The 19027-nt window shown below is 41.3% G+C and overlaps 1 long non-coding RNA gene across 1 annotated transcript in view; it reads left to right on the top strand.

Annotated features, from left to right (window-relative positions):
• The first annotated feature begins 14023 nt into the window (after positions 1-14023).
• The window catches only part of LOC307204306, a 351053-nt gene continuing 346049 nt past the window's right edge, over positions 14024-19027 (top strand). The window contains exon 1 of the long non-coding RNA XR_013833569.1: positions 14024-14193. This is a non-coding gene — a long non-coding RNA (uncharacterized lncRNA). The remainder of the gene's footprint in view (positions 14194-19027) is intronic.

Below are 19027 nucleotides of genomic sequence, written 5' to 3' on the forward strand. Positions count from 1 at the left end.
TGCAGTTTTCAGAAGGTGCAACACCTGAGAATAAGGGAAACCAGTGATCCTCTTACCCCCAACCTACTTGCCATACGAGCAAAATTACAGTGGACGCTCAGGTTGCAAACGTGATCCATGCGGGATGCATGTCCGCAACCTGCAGCGTCCACAGTCCACCGCGGCGTGTCTGCGCACACGCGGGCTGCTATTCAGCGCTTCTGTGTATGCGCAAAGTGTGACCGCCGAAACCCGGAAGTAACCCGTTCCGGTACTTCTGGGTTTCGGCGGTCCGCAACCCAAAAAAATGCAACTTGAAGCGTCTGTAACCCGACGTATGACTGTATACAGTTAAAGATCTCCATATTATCTAGTGTACATGCTGAGCACTCCTGCCAGCCTACTCATTTGAATGGAAACAACAGATTTTCTCATAGACCATGGAAATAAACAAAGACGCCTTTTGTGCTGTGGAGGTCATATGCTTGTATAAAAACAACTGGATTCAAGTGACAATCTAAAGAACTCAAGTAGCTCATATTGGAGCCATACAATTGGATAAAGGATGCCATTTTAATAGGAATGTATCTCTACATTAAATGATGGTTTATCTAAAGGTAAAATTTCAGCCAAAAGCTTCTTTACATTTTTCAGTATTTGCTGTTCTCGGTTTTGATTTCTATCTGCCACAATCGCTAACAGAAATTAGGTTGCAGCTAGCTGAGCCAGAAACTCAAAGAGGATGTGACTTTTTCTTTCAAAAGTCGCAATTTATAGCTACAGGGTCTATTCTTCTTTCAAAGAGCACATATTACATTAATTAAGGGTAACGGGAATGACAGGTCTGAACGGAAGAAGCTTAAGGTTTCATAGAAATAATCTTTAGCAACAAAAATAGCAGGGAAGGAAAAGAATGTGGCCTCAGAAGTCTAAGACACTTAAACATATATGTAATTCCACTGGTGTAAAGGGCATTATTCAAACATGTAAAGATAAACACAGGAATAAGTACTTCATTGAACTGGAAGCTTTACCTTATTGGACAATATTTTTTCCTCTATTTTAGGGCACAGCCAGGATGTAATTATTTTGTGGAAGGGATTCCACAAGCACATACAGGCAAATTAAAGTGGATTAAATTGCTCTGTCACCCTAGCGCAAAAAACCCACTTTGAAATAGAACTGATTGTTTACTGTTAGGGAAGTGTTAGGGAAGTACACGAAACACCAAGGGATGAATGAATGAATAATGGAAAGATGTACAAACACCCACAAGTGAATGTAGGAAAAATGCTCACTGCTGCGTAACTTGCCTGCAAACCAAGAAGAGCAAATGCTCCGTAAAGCCCAGATATAGTCTAACCTCTGTAGAAGCTTTGTGCAAGTGAGAAACAGGACGAATGCTCGATAAACAGATCATAGGGAGCTGCCCTTAATTTGATCACAATGTGATACGATTCTGGTTTTAGTGTTCATCTTTTAGTGCAGTGGGTCATATACATTTATTATTCCTACACGTTTGATTCTGTATTTTGGATTTTGAACGTTTGATAACTTTTTCTGTATTTTAATATTTTGTTAGTCACTTTGAGATGGGGGGGGAACCCTATGAACAAATGTAATAATAATAATAATAATAATAAGAATAAGAAGAAGAAGAAGAAGAAGAAGAAGAGTTTGGATTTGATATCCTGCTTTATCACTACCTGATGGAGTCTCAAAGCAGCTAACAATCTCCTTTCCCTTCCTCCCCCACAACAAACACTCTGTGAGGTGAGTGGTGCTGAGAGACTTCAAAGAAGTGTGACTAGCCCAAGGTCACCCAGCAGCTGCATGTGGAGGAGCGGAGACGCGAACCCGATTCCCCAGATTACGAGACTACCGCTCTTAACCACTACACCACACTGGCTCTCATAATAAGAGCATACAGTGGTAGTTTTCCACAACAGTGGGCCAATATCACTAAAGGAAGGCTTAGTTTCTAGTTGTCAAATGAGCCTCACCAACTCAGGAAATGCCCAGTGATACTCCTGCAGATGATATCGGCGATCAAACTGGGATATAAGGATTCAGACAGTCCGTAAGGTATATTGGACCTAAGTTGTTCTGGGCTCTATAAAGTAATACAAGGACCTTGAAGCTGGCTGAGTAGTAGATGGGTAGCCAGTGCAGATATTTCAGCAATGGTGTTATATGTTCTCAACTCGAAGCTCCCATCAGCCATCTGGTTGCCATATTCTGCACCAGCTGGAGCTTCTGAACCAGACCCAAGGGAGCAAATTAGAGCAAATTACAGTAACCCATCTTTTACCGCTCTCAATGTGTGCAAAGTATGGAATAATAATAATAATAATAATAATAATAATAATAATAATAATAATTTATTATTTGTACCCCGCCCATCTGGCTGGGTTTCCCCAGCCACTCTGGGCGGCTTCCAACAAGGATGAAAAATACACTAAAATGTCACATATTAAAAACTTCCCTGAACAGGGCTGCCTTCAGATGTCTTCTGAATGTCAGGTAGTTGTTTATTGCTTTGACATCTGATGGGAGGGCATTCCACAGGGTGGGCGCCACTACCGAGAAGGCCCTCTGCCTGGTTCCCTGTAACTTGACCTCTCGCAGTGAGGGAACCGCCAGAAGGCCCTCGGAGCTGGACCTCAGTGTCCGGGCAGAACGATGGGGGAGGAGACGCTCCTTCAGGTATACTGGACCGAGGCCATTTAGGGCTTTAAAGGTCAGCACCAACACTTTGAATTGTGCTCGGAAACGTACTGGGAGCCAATGTAGGTCTTTCAAGACCGGTGTTATATGGTCTCGGCGGCCGCTCCCAGTCACCAGTCTAGCTGCCGCATTCTGGATTAGTTGTAGTTTCCGGGTCACCTTCAAAGGCTGCTTAATACAATGGGATTTCTGAGCAAACATGCCTAGGATTGCACTTGGCGTACTTTTGCAGATGACCTCCACTGTTGCTGTGTTGCTACTTCTGCGCCAAAGTTTTATTTCATATAGTTTTGTGAGAGTTAAAACTTTTTTTTAAAAAAAATCCTTGCATAAATTATTTAATGTGCTCATTTTGGAAACTAGTGGTAATTACGATGACTAGTTAATTATAGCTTCTTCAGAACTTGACAACAATTCTAATAATGCAATTGAAGAGGTGTGTGCGGTTGATCTTAATTGGAGGAGATGACATTATTTACCAGAATAAGTGATGGTACATAATCTCACATTCCTAATTATCAGTGACGAACCAGCATCAAAAGAAGTGGAGGCTTCACTCTTTCAGCTGAAGGCCCCAAATATTATTTATCTTCTGCATGTCTGAGTTATTCAGATTTTGTGTTAAGTACAGCAGACAGGTCAACATTCTGTCTATTTAGTGAACATTTCTTAGCTTGTTACAGTAATCTAATTGTAATTCGCACTCAACAGACAGATTTAAATGACCCAAGAAATGACCCAATAAATGCTCGGCTGTTTTACTGACCCAGGAACTGCCTTCAAGGCTTCGTACTCCAGATCCCTTAAGCATAATGCACCAGAGCAGAATTGGCCAACCTGCAGCACCGCGCCAGATGTTGTCAAACTCTCGTCATTCCCCCAAACATGGCCTATTTATTTAATTGTATATATTAATTTATTAAATTTCTATACCATCTTTCATCAGAAGATAACAGGGCAGTTCACAACATAAAAATACAAAAGGAGAACACAAAATACAAGCCTTTGGCTTGGAATCAACTTGATCCCCTTCCCCTCTTTCCTTTTTCCTTTCTTCTTCTGTGATGGAACTCCTATTTGGGGACTTCCCTGGCTTTTTTCTGGCCCACATAGGACCAGTCTGGATAGTTGGCCTTGGTGAAGATTTGACGTTGTCATCCCCCAAAAGTTTTTGATTTGCGTTTCTACTGAAATGAGGCTGCATTTTAATGTTGTATTTTAATCTTGTTTTTAAGTTGTATTTTAATAAATAGTTTTTATACCTGGTGTTAGCCGCCCTGAGCCCGGTCTTGGCTGGGGAGGGTGGGGTATAAATAAAATTATTATTATAAATAAAATACTGTACTGTATAAATACTGTACGGGGTATAAATAAAATTATTTATTAATAAAGCAAAAACACAAACACACCAATAACCCCTATCCCTCAAACACATTTCAAAGGCCATAGAATGTTAATCAGCCAAAGGCTAGTTTGCTCTGGGGCTAGTTACTGCCTCTTAGCCTCACAGAGTTCTTGTGAGGTTAAAATGGATGGAGGAACCATGTACGTCATCTTGAGCTCCTTGCAGGAAAGGTGGAATATAAATGTGATAATAAATATTTGGCCATGTTGGCTTATGGACTAAGAGGAACAGGTAGCATGGCGGCCAAACATGATAAGTAAATGAGTACTGTACATTTATGGCCTCCATGAGGCATCAGGATGGACTCTCAGCAAATAAAAACACTGGATCTGAAAGCCTACTGACATAATCCAGCTCAAGTTACACCATTTTAAATTCAAGTGGTTTGATTGCACTGGAGGAAATGTAAGTACGTACTTAAGACTTCCACTGAAATCAATGTGGCTTTACAATGTTTACTTTTGAATGTATCATGCCCTATAGTTCCACTGCATTATTCAAACAGGAGGTTTAAAACAAGTGTTCTCTTTCACTGTAGGAGGATATGATAGCTTGTGGACAATAGTCGTGTCCCTGATTATGAAATTGCCGCATCTGATCTACATAAAGGCTGGTACAGCTCCCACCCAGTATTGTAGCTCTTTATGGAATGTTATTACTGTGATTTAGAAACATTTCAAACATCTTTAGCACTGCTGTAATTTTCTCTCTCCAAAAAGCCATAGATTAAAGACGGATCAATGAGACAGTGAATGGGGGCACTTTTCCAGGTCCGATTACATTTTCAGGAGGGTATCGTATTTAATTATCTTGCAGCAATTATGCTTTCCTCTTTGTTTAATGCTCCCATGAATGTAAGGTCCATGTCCGGAACTCACACAAGTGTCCTTCATGACTAATGGGCTAAATTAAAGACCCAGTGATGAGTTTCAGCATGTTTTGAATCCATTCCAAGAGAGTATCTATATTTTAGTAGGTGATAGCAGCCGACATAATCCTTGTCATTGATTTTACAGGTTGAGTTTGTATCATAATATATTGACACCATACTTTATTCAAGACTTGCTTCGGGGTGTAGCTGCATTCAGCATTGAATAACAGGCTAATAAAAACAGTAGTAGAAAGAGCTTTATGACCCTCTATTGACTTGTGTTTTACATCATATTATCTTATTGCTGACATCTGAATTAAAGGTTAACAAACACTATTTAATGGGTTGTCTGGAAGAACATACACCACATGAACATACATTACCTAGCAATGCCTATCAGATATTGTACTGTACATGCATTGGCGATGGCAAGAATTGCCCCTGATTGACTCTGTTTTTAAGGCGCATAAAATGTTACATTCCATCGGAAAAGGCATAACGAAATGTATCTCTCCCGTTAAATCAGTCTATCATCATTTTAACGGTGTCATTAACTTCGACAGTGTCTCACAGAGGTTTTGTGTGCCTTTCAAAATTAGCAACACATACAGTTATGCAAAAGCTAACCAATGCAAATGATGGGAAAGAAGTGCAGAAAGTCGGCATCTTTCAGATATGTAAATCACAAAAGGGTACTTACTGGGGGATAAATTAGACCACTATGAAAAGCAAGCTAAATAAATAAATAAAAGAATGTGGGTGGGGAGAAAAAAGAATTAAAATATTTGCAAAAAAAAAAAAAAAAAGTTCAGTGATAAAAATGTACTAACCTTATAAAAATATAAATTATTTCTCTCTCTCTTTCTCTCTGGTAATTATCAGGAAATATGGTTTATCATACTATAAAAAGCACTGACCCATTAAAAAAATATACTAAAATATTTCACTGTCTATAGTAATTATCAGGAAATATGTTTCACAATTGAACAAAACGTGCCGACTTTCTGCACTTCTTTCCCATCATTTGCATTGGTTAGCTTTTGCATAACTGTATGTGTTGCTAATTTTGAAAGGCACAAAAACCCTATTAAAAATACACTAAATTCTGATTATATCTGTAGCACACACACGCATATTTAAAAATACAATAAATTTGGCTAAGGAGCGAAAACTTTTGAAAATACAACTTCTGTGTTCAAAGTGCCTGAAGTTACTTTTATCCCCCCAAAAACAACAACAACAACAACCAACAGCAATGGGAGAACAGCTATGAAATGCTCTGCTCTGCAGTAAATAGGGGGTGTTAACTTTGGATGATATGCAAAAGAGCCAATAAATTTGAAATGGCATTATTTATTATTTTCTTCTTTAATTTAATGTTAGCTTATCTTTCTGAAGGAGTATTAGCTTTGTTAAAAGAGGACTCTTTTTTAAAACAACAACATTTGCTTAATTCACTCTCCTTTTAAATCAGATTTCAAAATATATAAATCATCAACTCGGTACCCTCTAGATGCTCTGGACTAGAACTCTCATTGGCCACAGTCACCATGGGGCTAATGGGAACTGGGGATGATAGGAACTGTACCCCAAAGTGCCTGGAGAGCCCCAGGCTGGGGAAGACCAATGCCAAGCAAGCAACAAATTTTTGTTGCAAACCAAATGACAATTATAACCTTTTGTTTTCTACCAAAATGGAAAACATGCAGTAGGGGGTACATTCAAAACACATTTAAAAAGCTCTGGGTGCACGTTCTGTGTGCTTCTGTGTAAAACTGACCAATTTGGAATAGCACACTTTCTGCCTCTCATATGTGAAGGTTAAGTGATATCAACTTCCGGCAACCTGATCAGGTAGCTGACACAGGAAAAATATAGCATTCCCACTTTAGCTTTTATTTCCTTTTTATGCTCTCTGCTTACTAGTCCCATGCCATTATTTCCACTATGCAAAAAGAAATTGCCTGAAAAAGGGAGTCTGAGAAATTTGAGTAAATTTGAGTAAATTTTCTTGCTCTCCTCTTAAAATCTTTATGAGATGGCCACGTGGCGTCTATTTTTGCTGTTAAAATACTGTTGTTTGATGCATTCCCCACCCCCCTCAAACCAGCTTCAATTCAACTAGAAATCTGAATGTGGATTAAGGGGTAAAGTGATCATTTGAGGCAGTCATTGTGAAAGCACAGATGAGTGTGCATACATGGGATAACAGATTCACGAATAAGAGTCGCAGGGGCAGGAAAACCAAAAAGTCATGCGTGTCAGCTGAAAACATTACCATCCCATTTGATGTGAAAAACATGATACAAATGCAGCTTGAAATGCATTGTGAGGTAAATGACCTCGCTGTGTTTTAAGCTGCTGATGTGAGCGTACCTTCAGATTGTACCTTCAGATACTATAGGAGAAGATGCCCACAGTGCTTATACATTGTTTTGCCAAAGAACGAACCAAAAATGTCCCTCATCATCAACTCATGCATCCTTGTCCCAGCAGCAATATATTATAAAGGGAGCGGAATTGTCTTCCCAACCCCTGTTCCAAGGGAAAGCATGAGCCTCCCTCCATGGCCTATTTATTCTGAGGATTCAAGTTAGCACTCCAGAGGAGATGAGCCATAGGTAGAGCATCCTGTTTGCATGTAGAAGGTCCCAGGTTCATCCCCCAGGATCTCCAGGTAGTGCTTAGACATACAAGCATCTGAAAACCCTGGAGAGCAGCTGTTGGTCAGTGTAGATCAGGGGTCAGCAAACTTTTTCAGCAGGAGGCCGGTCCACTGTCCCTCAGACCTTGTGGGGGGCCGGACTATATTTTGAAATTAAAAAATGAACGAATTCCTATGTCCCACAAATAACCCAGAGATGCATTTTTAAATAAAAGGGCACGTTCTACTCATGTAAAAACACGCTGATTCCTGGACTGTCTGCGGGCCGGATTTAGAAGGCGATTGGGCTGGATCCGGCCCCCGGGCCTTAGTTTGCCTACCCATGGTGTAGATGGACCTGATTCATACAGAGATCCTTAATTAGTATAAGGCAGTTTCCTATATTCATGGTTGCTGGAGGGAGATTCTGTGGCTCCATACGGGAGCAATCCCTTACCCAGGATATTTTAGGAATAGGCCGCATTGCTAATCCTGTGAACAGAGACAGCCTCAGTTGCATACTCCCATTGTACCATAAAATCTTTGTGGAGTCCATTGCCCTTGGCCAAACAGCAAGCACATTTCTGCTAGGCTATTGACTGGACTTACGTATGGCTATACTTATGGCTATTGAAAAAGTAATCATTTTGTCGAATGCCATGCAAGCATGTAAAATGGCAGTGACAACAAAATATATGGAGATAAATTATGTTTTTATTTTTATTATCATGTGTTATTATTCAATTCATCATATGTAGATAGCCCCATAAAGAAGCACGTATATCTTCCCTTTCCTTGCCAGCTATCTGACGTCAGCTGTAATGCAGTGCTCTGTTGAGGATTTGGCAACACAATCAATACTTAAGTAATTTATGATCAGCTTCAAATAATCATATCCTATTGATTGACGTGCCAAATGCTTGGCAGCTTAAGAAATTATGGGTCATGCAAATTGCTAGCTTCCCACAAGTTCAATTAAGAATCTTTATGCTGATGTAATTAAAACAGCAGTGGCATCTAAAATTTATCAAACAAATGATAGACCGAGGAAGATAGCCTACTAAAGTGGTAAAGAGAACTTTATGAATACAAATTGTAAGCATTTATCCTCAATCCATTACCGAACTGGGAAAAACATAAATGTACTTGATAATTCTATTTTCTTATTTCCCATAAGAGCTGAATATTTTTAATTCATCGATTCTGACTTGTCAGATACAACTGATTCAAGTATTGCCTGTAAACAGGTTCAGACCAGATCCAAGCTACCAAGTCACAGTGCAATGAACACTCCATTCACTTCAATAAGTCTTGTAGACACTGATGATGCTACTGAATTAAGTAGAGCAGCCATGATTTATGGCAGTGAACCATGTCTGATAACTGAAAAGCAACAATTTTCTTTAAAAGGTCCAGGGAAATGTGTTTAAAAATCCAGAACATGGTGCCAAGCATAGATAGAATGTGCCCTGCACTTACCAGTATGGAACACGGCGTACTGGAAACCTTAGACAGCAAAATCAACAAGTTCTATAAATAAAGGTTCTCTCCCTCTAAAAAGCAGGGTATCAATATATTAAATAAACATTACCTCTCTGGAAAGTGACGAAAGGACAAGCCTGAATATTCTCATTTTCACATCAACTAGGACTTAGCCTTCTGATAGAACTGGGCAGGAGGATAGAATGAATGGGAGATTTGGCATTGATATAAATGAGTAAAGGATTGGACTCTTTGTAAGGTGGAAAATGCACAGATTTAAAGATGATGGATCATAATGTTTTTCATGTTTAAAAATGAAGCTGAAACATAAAGCTACTTTAACTCAGAAAATCCCTTTAAAAGATGCAGCGAGAACAGATGCGCACATGGAGTTGCCATGTTAATTTCAGCGGAGATGCATGCTCCATTTCCAAAGGTGGAACTTAATTTCATGTTTCATCTGCTATGGAGAGTCAGATACAGTAGCTATGTTTATGCAGATGGTGATTTTGATGAATCTGCCAAAGTTTCGAAAAAGGAAGAAAGAAAGAAAAAACAGCAATTACATTCTTTTAATGACTCTTAAACAGGTTGGCTGGTCTTTAATTTTATAGCGTTTAGTGAATGCTAGGAAGCCAAACATAGCCTTAAAACCTTCATTATAACAAAAAAAAGGGGGGGGGAATTATCATCAACTTATAAAGGCTGGTTATTCAAAAGTCCTGTAAGGATATCATTAGGACACAGTGCATTTCAAACAGATGCAGAAATATTTTATCATTGCATTTTATTAGTTTAGCCTTCCTTGTGGGCAAAGTTCTCAGTGAATGTAGCATAAAAAGAACTCAATAAGGCCCCTGAACTCAGTTGGTGAGAGTGGAGCAGGGCTCTGCTCATTAGGCCCTACTGCATTTGTATACCCTCCAACATTTCTCCGATGCATTTGTATACCCTCCAACATTTCTCCGATGAAAATAGAGAAGTCCAAAGGAAAAGCAACCATGATCACTGCAGATGGTGACAGCAGTCACGAAATTAAAAGACTCTTGCTTCTTGGGAGAAAAGCAATGACCAACCTAGACAGCACCTTAAAAAGTAGAGACATCACCTTGCCAACAAAGGCCCGTATTGTTAAAGCTATGGTTTTCCCAGTAGTGATGTATGGAAGTGAGAGCTGGACCATAAAGAAGGCTGATCGCCGAAGAATTTATGCTTTTGAATTATGGTGCTGGAAGAGACTCTTGAGAGTCCCATGGACTGCAAGAAGATCAAACCTATCCATTCTTAAGCCCTGAGTGCTCATTGGACGGACAGATCATGAAGCTGAGGCTCCAATACTTTGGCCACCTCATGAGAAGAGAAGACTCCCTGGAAAAGACCCTGATGTTGGGAAAGATGGAGGGCACAAGGAGAAGGGGGTGACAGAGTACGAGATGGTTGGACAGTGTTCTCGAAGCTACCAGCATGAGTTTGACCAAACTGCGGGAGCCAGTGGAAGACAGGAGTGCCTGGTGTGCTCTGGTCCATGGGGTGACGAAGAGTCGGGCACAACTAAACAACTAAACAACAACAACAAAGGAAAAGCAGGACATTCTGGGATCAGATCAGAATCTGGGACGGCTTCTGTAAATCTGGGACTGTCCCTGGAAAATAGGGGCACTTGGAGAGTCTGCTTTATACCACTGACTTCATACTACCCACCAGTTTTGGAGGATTCTGACATTTCAAGGGTAGGGTGAAAACTCCCCTGCTCCGAGACTGGCTTAATCCTGGGTGGGAGGGAAATCCCAGGATGTTTGAGTGTGCTTATATTTAAATACCAGGTAACCAAGGCCTTTTCTGTTCCTTTATTTAATACATAAACTACCTTCAGCAGCCCAGCAACAGTGCATTCTAATTAGGCACATAGCACCGTTCCTAGGGACATCTTTAGGGCAAGGATGCCTGCCTCACTGATCAACAGGACAAGGGCAATACACATAGGAACAAAGGTAACGTGGGTGGTGCTGTGGTCTAAACCACTGAGCCTCTTGGGCTTGCCAATCAGAAGGCTGGCAGTTCGAATCCCCACAACAGAGTTCCCATTGCTCTGTCCCTGCTCCTGCCAACCTAGGAGTTCGAAAGCACATCAGTGCAAGTAGATAAATAGGTACCACCTCGGCAGGAAGGTAACAGAGTTTCTGTGCACTCTGGTTTCCGTCACGGTGTTCCGTTGTGCCAGAAGCGGTTTAGTCATGCTGGTCACATGACCCGAAAAGAGCTTTGTGGACAAACGCTGGCTCCCTCGGCCTGAAAGTGAAATGAGCACCACACAGCATAGTCGCCTCTGACTGGCCTTAACTGTGCATGGAGGCGCAGGTCAATTCTGTGTCCACGGCAGCTGTTTATCAGCTCCATCTGGTACGCAGGCTGAGACCCTACCTCCCCACAGACTGTCTCGCCAGAGTGGTGCATGCTCTAGTTATCTCTCGCTTGGACTACTGCAATGCGCTCTGCTTGGGGCTACCTTTGAAGGTGACCAGGAAACAACAACTAATCCAGAATGCAGCAGCTAGATTGGTGACTGGGAGCGGCCACCACCGAGACCATATAACACCAGTCTTGAAAGACCTACACTGGCTCCCAGTACGTTTCCGAGAACAATTCAAAGTGTTGGTGCTGACCTTTAAAGCCCTAAATGGCCTCGGTCCAGTGTACCTGAAGGAGCGTCTCCACCCCCATCGTTCTGCCCAGACACTAAGATCCAATGCCGAGGGCCTTCTGGCAGCTGCGAGAAGCCAAGTTACAGGGAACCAGGCTGAGGGCCTTCATGGTAGTGGCACCTCCCTGCGGAATGCCCTCCCACCAGATGTCAAAGAGAAAAACAACGTCTAGACTTTTAGAAGACATCTGAAGGCAGCCCTGCTTAGGGGAGCTTTTAATGTTTAATAGACTATTGTATTTTAATATTCTGTTGGAAGCTGCCCAGAGTGGCTGGGGAAACCCAGCCAGATGGGCAGGGGTATAAATAATAAATTGTTGTTGTTGTTGTTACTACTACTACATAGGAACACAAGAAAGTTTGCTGAATCAGGCCAATGGCCCATCTAGTCCAGCATCCAGTTCTGAAAATGACCTACCAGATGACTGTGGGAAGCCCATAAGCAGGCTATGTGCCTAAGCACTCATTTGCCTCTCATAGCACTTTTCAATTAGCAATAATCACATGTTGGATTAACCTCATTGGTTACGGAACGGCCGATGTGCAATTGTTGTGGTTCTGCTTGATAGTAAGAATAAAGGTGACAGGATCAGGCTGCAGCTGCTTCATGTCAAAGACATATTGCCAGCAATGTATTTTTATTCTGACATCATTGCTGCTCACAGGGCACATCTCTTAAGTCATCAGCCTCACCTTTCAGTTTCCCAGATTTGTGGAGCTTGAGCCAATATGACTAAACGCTGATCTTAAATCATTGCTTTTTAATCACTGAATTTCCCCAGTTTTGGAAAAGAAAATGTATCCACATGATCAAGGTCTGCTAAACGTGGAAGTACTTGCTCTGCGACTATTAATTGTGGAAGATAATCAGAATTCACACTCTCAGCTCCACCTCACTGCAACCTGTTGTGAAGGTTACAGCAGACTGAAATGCAATTTGTGATGTTATAGCATGAAACTGAATAAAATTTGGTCTAGAGCCTAACAATAAGGTTTATTGTAAACTGCTAAACCAGTTTAAAAGTAAAATAGAGAAGGCATACTAGCAAAGACAAATCTGATTTGGATATGAAAGCCGCCTCTGAAACCTAGGAGATAGGCCCAATAAGTGAAGGAGCTATGCTGCTCTCAAGATCACTAATCTTAGAATTGGTTCAAAAGATTAGTCTCTCATGCTACTAGTTAGTGCTCAATATCTTTACAACTAGGTAAAGGTCTGGCACAGAACTGATACAATGGACTCTGCTATACAGCTACAAATTGTGTTTTAATTGCAATATACAATGTGACAAAAGATGGCGATGGTGAGCCTTATGGAAAATTCAATGCATTTTTAAAAAACGCTTTCAGAAGGGTTTTTATATGTGTGTCAATTCCACCAATATTGCTACAGTATTTGCAGCTTATGGAATGATGAGGCAATGGCACATATAATTCCCTGTATAAATATGAGTAAATAAATAGATATGGCCATCAGTGTTCAGAAATGCTTGCTTCTGACTTTTACCTAAGAACATAAGAATCTAATATTAGCCTGCTGGATCAGGCCAATGGCCCATTTAGTCCAGCACCCGGTTCTCATCATAGTGACCAACCATATGACTGTGGGAAGCCTCTTGATCAGTAAACTCCCTGCCTATAGGATGTGGCATGGTTAGAACAGCTTCGGCAGATGACGTCAGTGAACAGGAAGCTCAGTACGGAAGAAGGTATTTGCCTAGCCCCGAGTCATTTGGGGCTTTATAAGTAAGAATGAAAACCTTACCCCTGGTCAGCAACATTTTTCAGCCGTGGGCCAGTCCACTGTCCCTCAGACCATATTTTGAAAAAAACATATGAATGGATTCCTATGACCCACAAATAACCCAGAGGTGCATTTTAAATAAAAGCACACATTCTACTCATGTAAAAACACCAGGCAGGTCCAACAAATAACCCAGAGATAAAAAGACACATTCTACTCTTGTAAAAACACGCTGATTCCTGGACTGTCTGCAGGCCGGATTGAGAAGGCGATTGGGCCGCATCCGGCCCCCAAGCCTTAGGTTGCCTACTCCTGATATAGACAGCCAGTGCAGTGTTTTTAAGAACGTGGGCATGGTAGGATGTCCAACTCAGCAAATTTGCTGCTATATTCTGCAATACAGTCAAACCTCAGTTCCCAAATACCTCTGTTTTGGAACATTTCGGCTTCTGAACGCCAAAAACCTGGAAGTAACTGCTCTGGTTTTCAAACGATTTTTGGAAGCCAAACGTGCTACGCGGCTTCCGTTTTGAGTTTCCCTATTGTATTGAGGCTTCTGCTTTCAGTTTTCGGTTGTTGAACATTTCAGAAGTCGAACGGTCTTCTGGAACGGATTACGCTTGACAACCGAGGTTTGACTGTAGCTGCAACTTCTGGGCCAGCCTTAAGAGCCGCCTCACACAGAATGCATTAGACATAGAATGTCCAGTCTTGAGGTGACAAGTGCATGAATCACAGTGGCAAAGCTATTGCTGTCCAGGATTGGTCTTGCTGGCCTTTTGGTCTGCTGGCCTTTTGTCTATATATAGAAGGGTCTGTTTTATTGAAAGTTTATGTTTTGTTTTGTTTTAACCAGCGGGGATAATAATAGCAAGGGCAATATCTTCTGCTCATGGACAATTTAATGTTGCCCCATCTTCCATTTCCCATGCCTCTCATTTAGAAATAGTTACAAAGGTTTACATTGACTCTACCACCTAAGGTGACATGTGGAGGGGGGTGGAATCACCCCCAGCTGATGAGGAGATGATAGCAAGTCCCACTTTCTCAAATGCCATGTTGTTGCTTAAGCTCCAGTGACAGTGACTGAAACTGGTGGATTGCCTTCTGGGAATATCTTTCACTGGACAACATGACAAGTTGAATTACAGCTGTATAACAAATTCTACATAGTACAACAGCATTTAGAAAATTGTTTTTGTCAGCTAAAAGTTATTGATTGAAGTAAAACTGTATTTAAAGGCTGCAGTGAGGAGAAGTAAAATGAGCACATAGGAGAGAACTTCTCGAGCAGGCATAACATTGCTTGCTATTTTTGCTGCAGCAATTACTGCTGAGGAAGCAAGCCATTCCATAGACCCCATGGTGGTGTGCCTCTTCAGTGCTTGAAACAGCTGCAGAGAGGGGTGGGGTGGGAAGGGCAGTTCCAGCTCATGTGGCCGGCTCACTCTTGCTGTGTGCTTAATAAAAAAACCAAAAGCACCTATCTGGACTGCACTGTGGCAAAAAAAGGAAGTATACCTACTAAAGACTTAGGAATTGGGTTCATAAAGAAAAATATCAGCTTGAATTCCGTAACAAGAAACTTTAAAGTTGATGAACTTTTCCTTGAAATCCCAGTTAGTAATATCAGAGTACTTGAAAAAAAATTGGACAAAAAGCCTGCACTGAAATCTCTCAATAAGCCAAAATAGCTGAGTGTGCCCTGCTAATTTAGAAGATCGCTAATCAATTTAAAGCTAACGCAGAAATCAGGTTTTATGAAGAGGGCCAGTTGATATCGTTAAAGCAAAATGGTGTATTTTAGAGTTCTACTAGCAGTAGTAAATGTCAGTCTGTTGCACAGATACAATATCTTTTTCAAACACCCAGGGCAGTACTCGCATGAAAACCCAGCGCAAACGCAAAACGAAGACATGTTCCTTAAGCACAGCCAAGGGATTGTATTAAACACCATAAATAATGCAGGCACGAGAGGTTTAAAGCTACTGAGCAACTGCTTGACAAGAAAGGCATGGTAGGACTTCAGATTTACTAGCACCTTTTAATTTGTAATGTGAAGATCAACAAAAAAGGAGGGGAAATATATAAAGAAAGCACTCGTGTTGATGGCTGAGCAGGAAATGATGCAAATACCTCTTTAAGGAAGAAAAGCTACAATCCTTAGGACACCTACACTGAAAATCTATGCATGCCTACCCAGACCTAAGCCATGTTGAGTTATATCGAGTTTATTCCCAAGAAAGTGGATAGGATTTCAGCCTTAACAGAAAAGTAACTCCAGCTGAACACAAGAAGACATATTTCTGGCTAAAAATATTTCAGATTAGGGTAAAGATACATTGAAATCCAAATACGGCATGAGCTTTTAGCAACTGTGAAAATTCAGACTTTCCCCCTACATATATTTAGCTATTTTTCATTAATTGCATGTCAAGGTCAAAAATCTCCATTAAGGTTGGGAAAAGGCAAGGAAATGTAAAAATTACAAAACCTTTGCCCCCAGTGATGTTTCATATGTGCAATATGAGAGAGTAAACAGGACAAGAGGTCTGTGTTGCTGGTACTACAAACCACTAATTTATTGATAGGCACCATTTTTAAATTCACAAACTGTTACATGAAATCATTATTTATACAAAAGCAAACAAACGTGCCCCTCTTCCCAGTATTAATTTGCATGGTAATAGTTAAGTATGGCTAAACTATTTTTTGTATTTTTATTTTTCTCCTGATGTTAGGGGGAAATCTCTTAATTTTGAAGAGGTGTTAAAGAAAGGAGGGGAAGGAACAGGATGTTTTTATTACTGTTTTTACAAAATGAAAATGGCATTGTATTGCCCTGCCTTCATATAGCTGCATATGTGCTGGTCCTGTTTGTTGATGCTCTCAATGTGTGGGCATTTCAGGGAATGGGCCACAGATATCAGGAGCAGGGATGGCTCTGCAATCTCCTTCACATGTTGAGGATACACATGGAGGGTGGGGTTCTGAAGAATCCTACTATTTGGTTCCAGTTTTGCCTTTTGGAAAGATGCTGGGAGGATGCCATTTTAAAATGTGTCAAGCGGGCGTGGTGACCAAAGAGAGTTCTTCAGGTTTTAGACCTTTCCCAAATGTCTCTAAATGTGAAATGTTGGGGTAATCTGAGAAGTATGGCCTGACAAGTGATCTGGAAAATATGAAAGGATAAAGCCTTGTTATATACTAGCAGTTACAACATAGGCAAAGATTCTTTTGGAAAAAGGAATCCTGTATTTTGTTGAATTCTTTCAAGGCCTAGAGTCTTGGGAACAGAGCTACTGGAAAGGTACACCAATGCCATCTCTTCTGTGAGCTGTCCATGGTTGTAATGTCTATGACAGATCTATTTCTCAGCCCAGGCCAGAATTCCAGAATTCTCTGGCCTAAGCATAAACTATTCCACCTCAAGACTTACAGAGAATTCCAGAAGAAAAAACAGCAGTCTGCTTGTAACTGTGAGCAAGGGAAGGGAAGTACTCTAAAATAAATCTGTTAATATAACAACCATACTATCAGACCATATTCTGAGTTTTAAGAGTCCCTGACCAAGGTATTCAATGCATGGAATCCTTTACTGTGTAGATCATCTTGTCCTCTACAGACTGATGTGTGTGTGGGGGGGGGGTCTTTCTGTCTTTCTTCATTGCATCCACAAAAGGTACTGGGCCTCAAGCCTGCATAGAAATCTTACTCCTTAACCTGAAAGCTCGGCTCCCAGAAGTGTAAAAAGGTAAAGGGACCCCTGACCATTAGGTCCAGTCATGGCCGACTCTGGGGTTGCGGCGCTCATCTCGCTTTATTGGCCGAGGGAGCCGGCGTACAGCTTCCGGGTCATGTGGCCAGCATGACTAAGCCGCTTCTGGCGATCCAGAGCAGTGCACGGAAACGCTGTTTACCTTCCCGCCGGAGTGGTACCTATTTATCTACTTGCACTTCGTGATTTTGAACTGCTAGGTTGGCAGGAGCAGGGACCGAACAACGGGAGCTCACCCCGCCATGGGGATTCGAACCGCCAACCTTCTGATTGGCAAGCCCTAGGCTCTGTGGTTTAACCCACAGTGCCACCCGTGTCCCTCCCAGAAGTGTAGGGGCTGATTAAATATATTTAGCTGGGGAGGAAATGCACTCTTTATGTGCTCAGAGACAGATTATTATTTCACCATGTCCCAGACATTGAAAATGGACCCCTAAATAATCTCAAAGAGTCCAGAACTGAGAAGTCCTGAGAAGCTCAAATTAAGCCATGTCCACACAATTCCTTTCTGTGCTTTCTGAAGCCGCTCAGCTATTCACGAAGTCTGCTGCTGCATCGTGTGGGTGACATCTCTTGCTGCCTATTTTATTTGTTCCTATCAGGAAGAAATGTATTTAGCTGCATATTGTATTGCCAGGTTTTTCTGTTTTTAACAACATGCTAATATCAGGATATCAGTATAAATACACATGCAATTGTCAGTTAATATTATGGTATGATTTTCACAGTGCCTGAGGCAACGGATCAGTATTGTCAGAAGGGGGGGAAATAATGTGTGGGGGGGATTAATGCAGAGAGAGAGAGAGAGAGAGAGAGAGATGCATTTCCACATTCCTTCACCAAGAGCCCCATGACTTAGAACAGGCTCATTATCAACACGTGGTTCTGTACAATTCAATATGAATAATCTACATGCTGTATATCTGTGCAGCACCATATGTTGTGCATATGTAGTTGTGAAGAAACTGTGCGATGCCAAAGGGGACTTGCATTTTAAAGCAAACAAATTAACACTCTCAGTGCTACTAGAGATAGAAGGAAGGGTATGTGATACAGCGTGTCTCAGATTCTGCAAATCGTGTTGTATAATACGGATCAGCCTGAAACACCAAGAGATTGCATGGGCCAACCAGGCCATCTCAGAGGACTGAAGAAGCTGGGCCACTTCCAACATTTGAGGCCTCAAGCCAAAATGTAACAGTTCTCTGTTACAACATGCACTTGATGATTCAGCACCAGTCAGTAGTAGTGGTTTGTTTACATATTCAGTTCGTCTGAAAGGACATGTTCATCACGGTCTAATCTCGTGCCATCAGAACCAGTATTTTTAAATTAATGTTTACGAACATTTTTAACTTGTAATATAACCAAAATCTATACCAGGTTTTTTTTTAAAGACTTTTGCCAAATCACATCCCTTATTTGTTTAAATTTGCAACCCTAAGCGAAGTGTCAAATTTTGATCTGATCCACATAATAACGAGTTGCTAGACATATAAAATGCCCCCCCCCAGTGTCTAAATTTGAAGTCCTCTTTCTGATAGATTCTGCATGGGTCCGCAACTGCACAGCCTTTCACTCACCGTAGAATTCCTCTACAGTCTGTGACAGGCTGAAGCCACATACCATACATTAAGCATGAATAGACCACTTCAACTGTCATGGCTTCCCGTCTCCCATAGAATCCTGGGAAACA

The sequence above is a fragment of the Podarcis cretensis genome (assembly GCF_951804945.1).
Source record: "Podarcis cretensis genome assembly, chromosome: 1".
NCBI classification, from domain to species: Eukaryota; Metazoa; Chordata; class Lepidosauria; order Squamata; family Lacertidae; genus Podarcis; species Podarcis cretensis.